The sequence below is a fragment of the Embiotoca jacksoni genome, unplaced genomic scaffold, assembly GCF_022577435.1.
Source record: "Embiotoca jacksoni isolate LCO1_2020_lvr unplaced genomic scaffold, fEmbJac1.0.p SCAF_20, whole genome shotgun sequence".
NCBI lineage: Eukaryota > Metazoa > Chordata > Actinopteri > Embiotocidae > Embiotoca > Embiotoca jacksoni.
Window position 1 is genome coordinate 10,575,547 of NW_027185341.1, and position 16,606 is coordinate 10,592,152.

Consider the following 16,606-nt stretch of genomic DNA (forward strand, 5'->3'; position numbering starts at 1 on the left):
CATGTTCATAGATCCACATGTACTGAATGCATGTAAAGATGTAGTCACATCCAAACCACTTTAAGGCAACAGGGGATTTTTTTTTTCTACAGGTTAAATTAATGTCAAGAGACGGAGCAGGAGACCTCATATCTCCTAGTAACAACTCAGTTGTCACTCAATGTAAAAAGGCCCATCAGGAAGCTTAAATGTGACATAAATGTTTTCACAAATACCTCTAGAAAAAAATACGTGTTTTTCTCCACAAATTTCAGTGCATCCTGAAATTACAAAAATTAACCAAGAGAAAAGAATCACAAAATACAAACACAGCAGCTTTGTGTTACAAGGGAAAACATTAAGGCAGAATTTCATATGCAAAACAAGCCTGCCCCTACAATTCATCATACAGAAGGTGAAATGGGCTTCGTGGTATCCAGATTGTCTGTCTCACAGAATTTACACTCCGTAGGCGGCTGAACTTTGGCAGATTTTCAGCCTTGTATTGTTGCCTTCAGTCGCATCACATTTCCCCACCGGCCCTTTTAAAGCTGTTTTCGGTGTCCTGTCTGTCTTCCTTTATTTTGCTCCTAGCAGGAGCTGACAGCCTCAACAGGCTTGAAGGAGGTTCATCTCAGGGGGTGCAGTGGCGGATCAGAGTGGGAGTTGGGAGAACAGGGGAGAAAGAGGCAAGGCATGCATGGATGTAGACAAGAACACAAGCAGGAATCCTAATTGTCTGTTAAGAGGACTTTTGTTCTATTGCGCAGGGCTGACAGCATTTTCTTTATGTACCCACTAAAAGGTCCAGTGTGTGTCTGTGTGTGAGTGTGTGTCTTTTACATAGCCACTAACAGGTCTCGGATCACTGGGTATGAAAAGAGCGGCTGGTAACCGTTGTGTGTCTGCCGGTGGAAGTCTGCCCTGTGATTGGAGGGCTGGAGTCGTGCTGCCCGCTGCAGGCAGGAAGGGTTATTTTGGATTTGTGAATGGAGGCCATGTGGGCTGTTGGGTAATCTGTGTGACGAGTCACTGGGTACTGGTGTATAATGGTGCAAAGAACGTGACTTCTGTTGTGCACATGTGCTCCCATTCACCAAACTGATAGTTGTGTTTTAAAGGAGTTTAAAGGGGCATTTCCACATTTCCTAATTGTATAAACTAGGGGTTATATCTTGAGATATTAATGGCTTGTGCAAGTAACTAAATGCAAGTTTTGAGGCTGGCTAGAAAATGCTAATTTTGTATTGCCTTTTGAATATTTTACCTGTAAACATCATTACCATTGGATACTCCACCAATTTAGTGTGGCATTGATGGACAGTTAAAAAAACACAAAAAAAAACACACCTTCTTAGTCTCTGTTATAACCATGGATGATGTCTGTTTTGCTGGTGTTTGTCAGTCTACTAAGTAGATATTGATATTTAAATCAATATAAATAATTAAGTCACACTTTTTTTAATATATATAAACATGTGATGGAAATTTCCCCCAAATCAACTAAAATAAATAATTATCATTGGAGTCAGGAGTTGAAACTGTTCTAGTTAGCTTTAGTAGGCTTTTAAGAAGATTTTATTGAATCAAATTGTTGCCTCTGGCTTATGAAGGCATCAGTTCCACAAAGTGGTTTTCACATTCAGAATTTTTTTTTTGGTCATTTTAGTAATTAGTAATTTTTGGCAGAAAAAGTTTTAGTTAATCCGAGTCTGCATTTTGATTTACAAAAATGTGCTTGTTTTGTAAATTTTGTCAAACAGTCAAATCCTGTGCTCTCATTTTGTGTACTTCCGTTTGTGAACTAACATGCTAGTGCACTTTAGTGTAGTTTCTTAAATTACGTCCAACTACAGTTGTCTCAAATTGCACACTGCTATTCTGTATTAACCAGAAATAACTGTAACATTTAAATGCATCATCAGCAAACATATCTTCCAGCATAATTTGGTTATTTTGCCTAAAAATGAACGTGTTTTCATTCCCTCTGTTTCACAGAAAAACACTTTTGTGTGGACATGTAGGTACAGCTTGTATTTTCATAGTACAACTGGATGTTGTTCCAAAACAGCAGCAGCTTCTCGCCTCTCGGTGGTCTCGGTCTCCCTATTTGTGGATCAGTATAAATACACTATCCCGGTACTCATAGTACACTGCATGTTTCCATACCTGCCAATGTGAACACACTTATTCACTCAAAATAGCAGGTGTGAGTACATTAGTACATCGTTTAAAACATGGCCCTGGTCTTTCCTCATTTTTGACTAAATATGTATTAACTTAGTGATTCACCAGACCTCACCGTGGCAGCACATTACCATTTGATGAATTTGGGATTGTTATCCGTCTTGATGGAGGCGACACTATAGTGCTCACCACAGGGGCATTGGTGGAAGCTGTGTTGCACTCTGGGGACTCTGAGGATCGATGGAGGGGCGGCTGGCTGCGATCGCCTCTGCTCAGCTGAAATAATGGCAAACAGCTCCGGTCTCTGTGGGAGTATTAGAGCATGTTGATAATGGCAAGGCTGCTTTTGAGCAGCTTAGATGTGCTTTAAACAGAGAAACCAAGCACTCAGCACCACTTAAAAAAGAAAAGGAAAATAGAAAATCATACAATCAACCCTTAAACACAGACTTTTCTAAATATATATTGTAAAAAAGTGAAATTGAGATTGAGTTTTTATGTACAGTATAAGACAATGTTTTGATTGGAATCCTGTGATGTTATTTGCTCTTCTACTCAACAGGGATGAAGGCAAATATTGGCAGATTGGGATTTTAGCTCTTCAAACATTTCTCAGGGCAAATATGCTTTGGAGGCAGGAATAATATTGGCTGATCTGAATTGCGTGTTCACATGTAGTGTTTATTTTCCTAAAAAATCCAAAAGAAGTGACTGCAAGGTGTTCCAACCTTTGCTGTGTCTCTCCTCTGACAGAGGTGGAGCAGAGATTGTGTTGTTCAGGTCACACAATTAAAAATGTTGGCCATTATTTGTGCTGGAGGGAAGCAGTTTGATGCAGTTTCTATCTGGATATAACAATCACTCTCCTTAAATGAGTCTGCCTTTGTGCAATAATGTCAATAGGTTTTATGGCGGGTTCAGACTATTGGATGCTCACTGTGTCAGATTAGATGAATGTAGAGTAAAATACTCAGACAGGACACATGACAAGAATACACGTTGGACAATGACTATCAAAGCTCGCCATTTTGGGCGCCCTCCATGATGCCATTAGGAAAGAGGTGCCAGAGACCTACTTCAGGAAACAATGGAGGTTTGTATGCTACTGACTGTTTTGTACTTAGAAAAGCTGAAAACAAACAAGCAAACAAGCAAACAAACAAACAAAACGGGAAGACATAATATATATAAAAAAAATAAAAATCAGACACTATCAAAGTAAAACATCTACCAGCATTCAGACACTTGATTTGTTCAACTAATAAAGACTTCGACTTGTTGTTTTCCAGCCTTTATGAACGTCATTAATAATGGCTGGATTCATTCAGGTGTGACACTTCCACTGTCCTGTCGTTGTGAATCCCGGTTTACGCTGGAATTACACATCTCCAAAAAGACACATAAACATCTCTGCAGGCGTACACAGCGAAGTGTGTTCTGGGTAACTGTAGATCACAGAGGAGCTGGTGTACACACATCCAAAATCTTAACAAATGAGGACCCGATTGAATAATTTAACTTCTAAGGGGATGCAGTTTGAAACTGAGATAAAATCAAATGTCAATGTAATATAAGCTAGTAAAACAGAAATGTATCCAAGCGTCTCCAGGAGAGGTTCAATTCCAGCCTGACTGGAAATAAGAAATGAAAACTCATGTTATTGACTACATCTATTATTTTTCTGCTGTGACAAGTCTCAATGTTGTTGTAGGGAAGGTGCAGGACTCAGCCGAGGCTAATCATGTACTTTTGGGGAACATCTCTTTGTAATAACAATGTCACAAATGATTACGTGTATAATGCAACACATGGCGGTCGTAGAGACGTTTTTCAGCTCCTTATTGTCGTCTTCTGGTCTCAACTCTACTGTTTAGGTTCATTTTTACTCCTTTAACAATCTTCTCTCCAGCAGCAGGCGGCTGATTACAGTGAAAAACCTACAAAATAAGCCCCAAACTAGTCAGCACAGTTGAGCAACTGCAGAGAAAGAGAGTAGCCTGAATACTGTTGGAGTTAAGTTCAATGTCTCTCAAATGACTTTAGGACTCAAGTCAAGATGACACAATTTAAATCTGTCTAAAATTGCATGTTGAGTTCTGATATTAAGAAGAAAGAACTCATCACTTTCATCTTATCTTATTCAATATTCTATTTCTCGTGCATTATGGCACTCTGAGGTCAACAGGGGTCAACATGCTAACAGTGGTGTCCGAAGATTGTTCCACATAAAGACAATAAAAAGTACAAACTGTCCCAAGAGTGCTCAGACTGTGTGTGTTAGTTTGTCTGTTTATTGTTGTGTACTTACAAGTGTCTATAGAGCAGCATATATCAAACTCAGTCAGATGGGCTTCTGTCTCAGTGGGAATATACACAGTAGTATACAGCTGGCATTCACAAGGGACACACACATGGGAACAGAAATATGTGCAAAGCTGCCCCAGTTAAAAGAAAGGATTATTTCTACTGTATAATTAGTAGTTGTGGGTATCAGGTGGATTTGGGGCAATTCAGCATCAAATAAAGTAGTTGTCTTTTTAGTGCTGCTCAGATACAGCTAGGCCTCATCAAAAACAAAGAATCTTAATGATCAATATGATAATTTCACATAAAACCTGTCACTTCTTGGTTTAGCTGTGGTTTTTTTGGTCATGTGGTTTGTTTTGATGATGAGAGGTTGCCGACTTTAGACGAAGAGTTAATGTTTGGCGATAAATGCCCGTTTTGTTTGGAAAGGCTTACTTTGTGCTGTGATGTCATCAGCAAAGCTTCTATTGAATGTTTTTAATCACAAAAATACAAAATTGCAAAATTGTAAGCCCCCACAATTATTGTGGAGATTGCTTGTGTTTGGGTTAATTATTGTGATTGCAAGATTGTGATTTCCTGAAGGGACAAATAGTTGAAACCATTTAAGAATGTATTACAGTATATATACAATGTATTAAAATATATAATGGCAATACAAAACAGCAACATATTTGTCAAGATATATTGTAGTATTAAAACCTGCATTTGTAGCAACCAAACATTTGTGAATAAGCCTCGTGTCCTTACACATAAATGTATCAGGAGGTGGAGCTTCACCGAAACAATATTGCGGCCGCTTTGACGCCTCTGCAACGACAGCAGTCGATGAAGTATCTACGTTTTTCTATATCTATTACCCAAAGACTTAGAGAAGAGCATCTCAATCCAGACAAAACATATTACCGCCCGTGTGATCACTCATGTGTACTCTGGTGTCTCCATATGTGTGTGTCCTATGAGGAGCCAATGAGATGAGGGCCCCGAGGGGCCGGCTAAATGAACAGGGTGATCATTCTCAGGCGATTTTCTGCTGTCAGGACCAGAGCAGAGGAGAGGACGGTGAATTGGAGGATGTATACTGCATTTGGGCTGAAACGTGCACATGAGGATGACACTGAATAGGTGATATTGAGTATTGAATAACGCCTGGAGCTGCAACAACGTCAGAGCGACGGAACAAGAAGTTCAGGAAGCTGGTGTAAGGAAAGTAACAAAAACGAGAGGAGAGAACATGAAGCGGATTTAAGCTCAATTTTGTGGATGATCTAATGTCCTGCTTTTCCCCGAAAATAAATTAATCATCTGTTATCCTGATGTGAGTAGATTGCAAAGTTTCTGTGAGTAAAATCAAATATACCCGAATCAATACTTGTACACCAAAAAAAAATGAAAGCGATGAAAGATAGGCAAATACATTAAGGGATGTAATCCTGTTTGAGCTCAGGGGTCAAAGGTGGCGCTAATCTTGTGGTATGAGATGCAAGAGGGAAAACTTAATCCCTCCTCCAGCCGTGCATGAATAATTTTTACTTAACATACCCCACTTTCGTGATCTGACACATAAACACGGGCTAATATACGACATGTGTTGCATTGCTCTTATGAGAAAAACACCATCAGATGGAAAGATAATGGGTCAAATAGATGAATGATAACGAGCGTGATTAAAAGTCCTATTGTTTAAATCTGACAGAAATCCAAACTGTGTTAAATCACGACATAATAATGATACAATCTTTTATTATTGTAATCAGGGAAAAGCTTAATGACGGACTGAATGTATAATTATTCCTGTAAATCCATATGAGCGGTGCTTAGGAAGCATTTTATTTTACTGTAAGCCGCTGAATGAGAAAATGAACAACAATGACACGTGAATTAGATAGGAAGAATGTTTTTGAGCCTCGAAATGAGCTTTTAAATTTTTATAAAAACACACTTGTGGAAACGTTTTCACGAGGAGAATCCCCTCTTTCCATGACAGCAGGTTTTTATAAAAGGTGAAACCGGAAACTGGATGGGATTACTCCCATATTGCGATACTCTCTCTCTCCGTCTTTAATCCCCTTGCAGAGAGTATCCCTGTACAAGCGCTGGATAACAGATTTATCTGGGATAACATCCATGTCGTTACATAGTCTCCCCTCCTCTCAGAGGCCAAGGGGAGCAATAATCCATCTCGCTTTACAACAGGGATGTTAAACAATGCTAGCAGATGTGTCTGGAAGCCTACGGAAATGAGGACAGGCTTTCCAGCAGGTAGTCTTAATCTCTTTTTTTCTCTCCTGATCTGTCTCTGTCTCTCACACACACTTGTACTTTATCTCTGCCTCCGAGTGCCGGGACATTAAACGGCCCATATTTCCCACTTTTCTGGTGTTTCACTTGCAATTTTGATATCCATAACAAAATATTTTTGTGGTTTTAATTATCAAAAACTTCCTTAACACTACCTTAAAGTATTTTCAGGGTAATTTCACTACCTTCATTTATTTGCACATATCTCGGTTATTGTTGGGGCAAACCATTCATGCTATATCTTGTTTTTTTCAGGACAGTTTAGGCTATCTGGATCTTTCATCATATTGTTTAATAATACTTAGATATTTTTTTATATTAGCCTTTATAGCAAGGAAAATACTATTTTCGTCCTATGAGATTGTTTTGTTTTTACATGTATCTCACCAGAATATATAGTCAGTAGAGATATTTTCTTTTACAGTTGTGTAGATGAGATTGTCTCGAATCTGGTAATATATGAACCATGTTTGTGGGACTCAGCAATTTGAAAATAATATTTGCTTCGTTCCTGACAGAAAATAAATGTAACTCCTGGTGGCCCAAAACCAGGGACTCACACCCCCTGTGATATGTGCTGATAACAAATATGTTGTCATTATTATTTTTTTCAGAGACAGTTTGATGTAATATCAGCCCTATGTTGGAGACAATATGGTCAGCTGTGATTTCAAAACTGAATTCGCTTAAAACAGTTTGTCGTACAGAGAAACGACGGGTATCAGCAGAAGGGGGAAATTCTACTGTTTATTTTGACATGCAGTATGTTGAGAAGCGATTAGGAACTTCAACTTCGATTATCTCTGCACCGCTTAATCACACATACAAGGCAACGGACATTTCTGGAAAGCTCAAGTCGTGCAGTTTCATGGGATATAAACTTACATCTCAGTGTAATGAAAACTCTTTGCGCTGTTCAACCGAAAAGAATGCTCAAATTTTAATTTTAACGCAATTTGTGTTCATTGGGTTCTAAAGGTTAATATAGATTCGCATCACCTTTCTTAAATGTTTCTCTGGAAATCTACCAAGAACAGGCTAGTTTGTGTCTTTGAGACGTATTGGTATCATTGACCCTTTCTTTTGATTGGCTGACTCTTTACTCTCAACCGCAGGTTTTCCTCAGACTTGTAGCTCATTAGCTCCGCGATGGAATGACCGCTTATTGTTTTTCTTTCCATGTAAAAACTCGGACGTAGGGTCGTGCTGAGAGCGGACTTATGATGCGAGTGTGAGTTTGTGACATCACAAACTTACGCAGGTCCAAGCAGCACCGTTGCTGAATACGGGCTGTGTGTATTTCTCCATGGATTGAACTTTGTGACACTTTCACAGTGTCTACGAAGCACCTTGACCTGTTTAATAACCAGAAGAGAAATGGAAAAAGGACTTTCTACAACACGGGACCTTTAACCTGTTGTCTCCAGCAGTTACAGTTCAGTAGTTTGACTTCGTTGGATGCGACCAGATAAGTCCGTGTGTGTGTTGGTGAGCATTCATGCGTGTGCGTACAAGTGCTGCTGCCTGTGTAATAATACATTTTAATGGCAGAAAACTGGGAGGTAAACTACATCATGCCGCTGGTTCTCCTTGTAAAACCCGAATCAATATGGAATGTGAGGTGTTCATGCTTCAGCTAACTGCAGACGGGTCAATACCAAAAAATGCATCAAGGCCCAGAGAGAGGCTCTTTGCAATTACAACTCATTATTATTCCATTAGGTTCCATAGAGGAACACTTTTGTCGATACGGGGAGAGCGGTGCAGCACCTGCAGGCTCGTTCCAGCTTCTTAACTAAGTGTGAATGTTGTCTGTTCTTCCATGCGGAAAAACACCTTCATCCCTTCAACTGTGTTAATCTTGTAATTTAAAGGAGTTAGAGGGTGTGGCTCTGGTGATTAACCCAGCTCTGCTGCAGAGATGCAGCCATTCTGATAGTAGCATTGTCACCTGCAGCTGGGCATTAGGGCAGATTAAGGTCACCCTCGCGAGCCCATACAACCCCTCTGACTGTTCTTGAGCTGTGGAGGCGGCACGGCACTCCACGTCTTGCCTCAGCAAGATGTCGGACAGTCGAGATATAGACGGTTAAACAGGTCAACCTAATTCCCAACATTGGAATTGTCAACATGCAACTGTGTCTGGATAATGACGTCAGAAAACACACACATTTGGTCTAAATTAAGACCAGAATTAGACACTTTACCTCAACATTCAAAATATAATACCATAGAAATATGTTACTTTTTAAAGAAAAGAAAACAAATGAGCTAATTCACAATTCAGCAAGCTTTTCAGAGGCACATAAGATATGACAAAAACTCACATGAAGCATTGAAACTGAATGAGACATTTTTACAACACAGTATTGTTTGTTTTAAATACTGAAAGGCTACATTTTTTGTACAGTTGTGATAATATTTTTTCTTAGCATTTATTACACCCAGGTTATTTATTATTTACATTTATTAAAATATTTTAAACAGCTAGGCACTGCAGTAGAAATGCTATAGGCTGCCATAAAAGTAGTAGTATTGTTTTGTTATGAATAGTGGTTAGATGAAGGCTCCATGTCACTCAATTTGTTGAAATGAAGTTTTTTCAGGAGTTTATTGGACAATATTTTGCCTTGGTGACAAAATTGGTATCTAGAATCCAAGAATTTCAGTCGTACTATTTCGACTACCAAATTTCTGGTATTGTGACATTTCTGAGAAGTATAAAATGTGACAGAAACCTTATTTGAGTTTTAAGGTTTGACTCATGTTGTATCTGCTTACATGGAGGAGGCATCGTTTTAGACCAATAGTGCAACCAGCGAACAGCAGTGCTATCTTTACATACAGTGTACGGTGGTCACACTGTGTGGACCGCTTTTACACTAAGTTGAGATCTAATCACAGCGCATTATGCATTTATTTTCCACGTAACAGCATGTGTTCTTTGGATGCAGATCACATGATGATACCGAGTGTAAAAGGGGTACCCAGGCCTTATTGTGCTGTGAACGAACTTGGTCGTACAGCACCAAGCGTAAGTTAGAAAAGACTGAAGTACCACCAGATTTGAGGAAGGCCTGGTGTCCTATGCTGTGTTCCAAATGATGAAATAATTAAATACTGAAATAATTAAAAACTGCAGATATTTTGACGGGTGATGTGTTCACATGCTGAGGTTATTTCCACTGAGTGCAGAATGGTCGTATGCAGTCGGAAACAACACGACTCCTGCCCTACACGAGTTAGAGTCCAAACATGTAAGAGGACTACTTGTTAGTGTACTGAGGGAAGTATACCATTGGGAACACAGATTTCTCCTGACTTGTGACTCCTTATTTTTCTTGAGGAACCTTCCATCCTTTGAATATCTTTGGTCATCCACAAATGAGGAATTGTACTAATAGAGAAAACGGTGAACATTTTTGGTCAGGGTCTGTTTGAAGTCTCTGTGATGTTGCACCCAAACACAAATTGAGCCTAAATTTCCCCAACTGCTTGATATTAAATCAGATTCCTGAAGAGTATTCTTTAGGTTTTGACTTCTGTCCTCAAACTTTAATGTCAACAGAACTTTACCGTTTACTTTTTAAATTTTCGTCTCCAGTGCTGATGATTCAAACAGACATTCACTAATGTTAACTTGGACACCCTGAGTCCTTCCACTTCTTTTTTTTTTTAACACTGTGTTCAAAGCTGATGACAAAATAACAAGTTAAACATTCTTAAATTGAATTCAAAGTGCTGTGAATGTAAAAAAAACTAGTTACAAGCTCAGTTTTTCTGATTAGATTTTGAACCTGGCTGGCTGATGTGTTGATACATCAAAGAAAGCTGCAACTTCTCTGCTCAATGCACTTACATAGACTACTATCTTCTGAGGGTGGAATTTAAGTAGCAGTACACTGAAGGTTGGAAAAGCTCACAAATAAATCCTGCTCACAACCTACAGACTCACTTAATTCAAACAGCGTGGTGGTTCAGTGGACCATGACCTGTATTTTATAACTACACAATAACCTCATTGCGGCCACGACATGGAGGGGTCAAACAAGCAGCTCGCTCATTAAAACCAAAACCATATACACATGAAAAGGCTCCAAGGCTCACACAAAGGAACCGAACACACTCAGACAAATACGCACACTCACACACACACACACACACACACACCACACACACACACACACACACACACACACACACACACACACACACACACACACACACACACACACACACACACACACACAAAAGGCCCTCCCCAAAGCAGCATAAGTAGAGCTTATCCTTTCTTGGAGAGCTGTGATCTGATCTGGCTCCTACCTCTGATCCCTGTTCACCCTGTGGGTCAAACGCACACTCACGCACACACTCACTCGCTCTTCAACGGGCCACTGTGTGGTTTCTTGGCCAGCATGAAGATCAATGACAGGTGGAGAGGCTGCTGGGCGAGCAGTAGGTGCAGCCCTCTGATCAGGGTGGGGCTCTGGCAGGACTCAGTGACCCAGCAGGCCTCCGATTCAGGGACACAAGCAGGACGTCAAGGCTCTTCGAATGGAACCGTGGACACTGTATTTACTGTATTTATTTACTGTATTTAGGACACTGTGACATTACCTGTTCTCTCCAGAGTTAAATGAAGAGAAACATTGAATAAAGTCACATGTAAAAATAACTCAGTATCTGTTTAACACCATGATAACCTAATTAAATCCAGACTTTAGTCTGTTACATAAACAGGTTTTACAGATAATCAAATTTGTACTTAGCAGTCAGTGTTGGTTGTCATACTAGCTTGTATGTGGACAGTTTTAGTTATTAGAAATAAAGGAACTTGGTGGGAACCCATAACATGTTCAGCATGTACATCCTCACATTAATAAAGATAAATATTTTCCTAAATTGTACAGTTTGGTAGATACCTGTCAGCTCTAGCTGACCAACATAATGCATATTGGGGGGACGGCTGTGGTTCAGACGGTGGAGCAGGTTTGATCCTTTCATTTTCATCCTCCTATCGACGTACCGAAGTGTCTTTGGGCAAAACACTGAATCCCAAGTCGCTCCTGATGGGATCTGATTGGAAACCCGATGACACTATACCCGCCTAGAGCCCCCAGGCCTTTCAATCAAACAGGCACACCCCTAAACATACCTCTGTAATAACTCATTATTATAGAATTTTTTTCCAGGTGGACCACCAGAACACGGATCGGAAGGAGTCAATCTATAGCGAATAACACAATAATAAATTGTGGAGAAATGATTGATTTCTTATTTCATGACAGAAACCAAATGAGAGTCTGAGGAACCAGAGGCTTTTTGGAGTGAACCCCTAGAGGCTCTCGGTGGCATTGCACTTGAAAGCACTTCTGCATTGCCCTCAGTTTTCAGAGCCGGAAGCTACGTCCACTTTTATATACAGTCTATTGAGTGACCTGCACAAATCCCAGGGAAAACGCTGGCTGAAATGTATTATTACAACTCCAGAATTCACCCCGTGATGCACACTGATCCTGAAATCATAGGCATAATGTCCCCTGTGATATCCACCCGCTCGTCCAAACATGGTCGCTTCAGGCTCCAAAAAAGAGATAGCGATGGCCAAAATGCCAGACTCAACTCTTTAAACCAGAAGTTCACAAAGCAATGGATGATGTAGCCTAACGGTGGATTTTCACTTGTTGGCAACGTGAACGTGTACAAAAATCCTGCTTTTTACCATCAAAATATTTCAATTCCTGATGTGTTTCTGTGCAAATCTACCAGCTATTCAAATCCAGAGCTCTGACCAGAGCGCTGAAGTTAATGACTAAATCGGACCTCTCAGTCACTGCCATTTGTTTTCTAGTCTCCCCTGCATACATGCACTTCACTGATGATGTTGCTCAGAAACCTGATCCACACATCCCCCTTTGTACTATTGTTACTGAGTTATAGTCTCTTAGTTTGTGCCTTTTTTTTTTTTTTTTCTAATTTCAGCTCATAGTTTCACAGAAGAATTGCAAGCATTTTAAAGTAGGTCATGTCAAACAGGATTGATATGATAAAAAAAAAGAGCATGACACATGGGGCTCTAGTGACAAATCAGTTTTAAAAGGTCACCTCAGCCAAATAATGGAAAAGACATTTTAGTTTTGTTCAAACTGCTCGAAGCCACTTAGTAGAAAAATGTTTTTTTGGTAATTATTGTGATCGGACCTTGTAAGAGCCGGACAAAGACGACTTCAGCGTGGCCTTTGGTGCTGAGAGAAGTTAATACCAGGTCCTTATGTTTGAAATGGATGGTGAGGTCAGCGGTCAGCGAGTGCGGTTCATTAGTTTGTGACTGTGATTGGCTTGCAGGCATAAGGCTCTCCGCAGAGTGACTTATGGCTGTAATTTAGCCTTGATTACATATACCATTACTTTAACTCTAATTAGACTGTCACTCAGGGCAGGAATGAAGGCTGCAGTCAAACTGGCTGTAAGGGATTCATACTAAAAGCAAGGGTTAATGGCAAATATGTTGATTTCAAAGAAGCTCACTAAAACACCTCTGAAGCTTCTGGAAATGTTGAAAAACAGAAATCTAAACATCATCAGAGTGAGTCATGTTCACATTTTAAATAGTAAACACTTCTGAACCTCTTTATTTCATACATTGTGATGCAGCAGTGTATTAATCATCCCGCTCCATCCCCGTGTTGAATAATGAATCACTGCCTGGGCTCCGGCCCTGACCCCAGGGTCACGCTTTTATAGACGACCACTTCATCACGGAACAATCTGCCGGGCGACTGCAGACAAAAGACGCACTGCCTCACCTGATGACCTTGCCTCGTGATCCATGGAGGGAGGTTGAAGTATAAAATAAACAGGAAATAATAGGATATACAACCTATAACTGTTCATCACTGAGGAACATCAGGGTTTAAATTTGATGCTGCCTCTCTTCATAAATGTTTGTCATGATGAGGTGGAGAAAAGAATACTTTGGAGTGACTTTGGTCAGTTATTAAGTAACTGGAGCACATAATGATTTCCTTCAGGGTCGGTTGAGCAACTGGACGGACACTTCAGAGTTGGGTGGTTTTGGATATCTATCAGAAAAACAGAAAGTCCCTTTAAGGAACTGCCACGGAAGTTGAAGTAGTAAAGAAGTAGAACACATGTATTCTATCTTTATATGGATGCTTTCATTTGACCAAATATCTAATAAACATTCACTTTCATCGTAAGACCAGGGCAATCCTTTAGTGATGGCCATAAGCCATAAGCAACCCGGAAGGCTGATGAAGTGTGAAATAGACACGCCCATCCACTACAGCAAAATGTGAGATTTTCCTGTAGTGGGCAAAAATTAAACCTACTGCATGCTTTCAGCCATGTGATTTACAAGAAAATGAAACTTACAAAACGTGTAACTTTCACGCCAAGAAAGGCCAAAGCGTGGCTACATTACATATTTTGCTGTACTGGACAGACGTGTCTATTTCACGCTTTGCCGTGAAACTGGGTTGACAGACAGTCATGCAATGCTGACATCATATCTTCAATAGCGGAACACTTACTGATTTTGCAAAACCTAACTTTGATGTGTATCACAACAGAGTGTGCCTGATCTGGACCTGAATCCATCTGATCCAAACAGACCCAGTCGCACTGTGCCGGGCTTTTGGTACACACTGTTCCCACTTGTCAAACCCTCTAGACTTAAGCTCAAATGCACAGTGTGAAGTAGCAAGTGTGGGAGCGCTCTTACTCAGTGTTACCAGTATCAGTTGTATCATCCATGACTGACCTGATGTACAACTGTAAGACAAACTAATGCAACTAATCAATGTAATAATACTGAAAAATGTAGTTATTGTTTTGACAACATTTTATAATGAGAACATTTTAGAACAATATTCAGTCTTGATGAAAAAATGTTTTGGGGCAAAACTGCCTTGTTGAGTGTTTATCCCAATGGAGTGAAGTTGTTTTTTTTTTTTACAAAATAATTAAGAAATATATTGACACCAGTCAAGCCATGAAAAATAAAAAATGTAAAAAGATTTCCCCTCGGGGATTAATAAAGTAAATACCTACCTACCTACCTACCTACCTACCTAAAGCTACATAAAAACTGTATGTTTGCTTATAAAAAAAACTCCACTATACATTTGGCATGTGGCTAAAAGTTGAAAAAAAAAACACAACCATATTATTTTGATCATAATTATGAGCAACTGAGTCACAAACCCTTTCAGACCCTAGACAAAAAAAAAAAAAAAGGTCTAAGTGTAAGTCAGTCTGAGATTCTGGGAATTTGTGATGATATCTCCTACAGTGTTCATCCATCACTGTCATTTACAACTAAACAAAATCCAATATTATCACTAACAGATTTAGAGAAGCCATACCCAGTTTCTTCATGTTTGGTAATGTGACAAGATGTCTCAGTGGAGTAACCATCCAATAATGTGAATAACGCCCCCAAATTTAGTTGTAAGAGATTTTCCTGATACTCCTGTTCTCCCAACATTGTATGTGTGAACACCTGCTGTGTCCCTGTGGGATGTTTTGGGGTCGAACACACCTCAGTTGAGTGCTGGACATTGGAGGTCTTCACAGATCTGATTGTGCTGGTTAGGCTCTTGTTTCATTGTCATTATGTCAAATACACGAGTGGATCCAAATGGACCCACACATGAGCTATCTCTTCTCTCAGTGGCTTCGACTGTTGGTGAAACGGGTGAAAGTAGACAGCATCTGTCCTTTAATCACAGAAACAAATGATTTTTAAGTTACTTCACATTCTCCTGAAGCATTATTATTGCTATTATACTGCTGCTGCTTGTTGGAAGTGACCAGTTTTAACAAGTCAACTGCATTTTGTGTAATTATCCTCTAGTTTTTTTGGAATGGGACTGGCTTGCGCCCGGTCCCACTTAAATGTGTGTATGCTGGGTTTGGGAAGTTTTTCCACGGGTCTGTTTCTGATCTTGGACCCATGAAGACATCCACCAGAGATGACTCAACCAGGCTGTTGAAACAGACTACTGTAAGGACCATTAAAAGGTTAACTTCATGCTTTCTTTCTCTCTTACAAAGTTTTTTGCTTTTTGATTGTTGCCTCTCCATCCAGTTCCTTCGCTCGTGTAGTTTCTGTTCTTTCTTTTGCAGATGTCCCGTCATGGAGCTGCATGTCTCTGCTCTGCAATTGTCAGCCCCACCAACAGTTCATGTATTGGATCTCTATGCTGTCCTTTTCTCTCTCTTCTCTTCCCTCCCCTCCAACTGGTCGAGGCAGATGGCTGTCCACTTCTGACCATGGTTCTGTCGGAGGTTCCTTCCTGTTAAAAGGGAGTTTTTCCTTCCCTCTGTCTCTCTTAATGACAATAAAGTAAATGTTGTATTCTATATTTTTTTTAACATCCTCAGCTGCACTTGTGTATCAAGACATTCAGAGGATTTGAAGTCTCTTGGTTTTCTGAGGAATTAATTTCCCTGGTCTGATGGCAGCTGGTTAATAAAGTGTTAAACAGGAAACAGAATAATGATAAAGGGACTATTAGGACTTTATTGTATCAAACTAAAATAAATTACATCCCTTTTCACTTACTTCCAGATGGAAAGTACCAAGTTATAAGTCATAAAATAAACGGTATCATCATTTACCAGAAGTGTTAACATTTTATTTAGCGACCAGTTGTTTTCTGTCTCTATTTTAAAAAGAAGAAACAGCAGCCAAATAAACAAAGTTTTCTGCTGTTGTTTAAATAGATGGCGGATCTCTTTAGTTATTGCAGGACAATGCAGTGGTTTAATGGCACGGGTCACATCTGCTGGGGGATAATGACAGGGG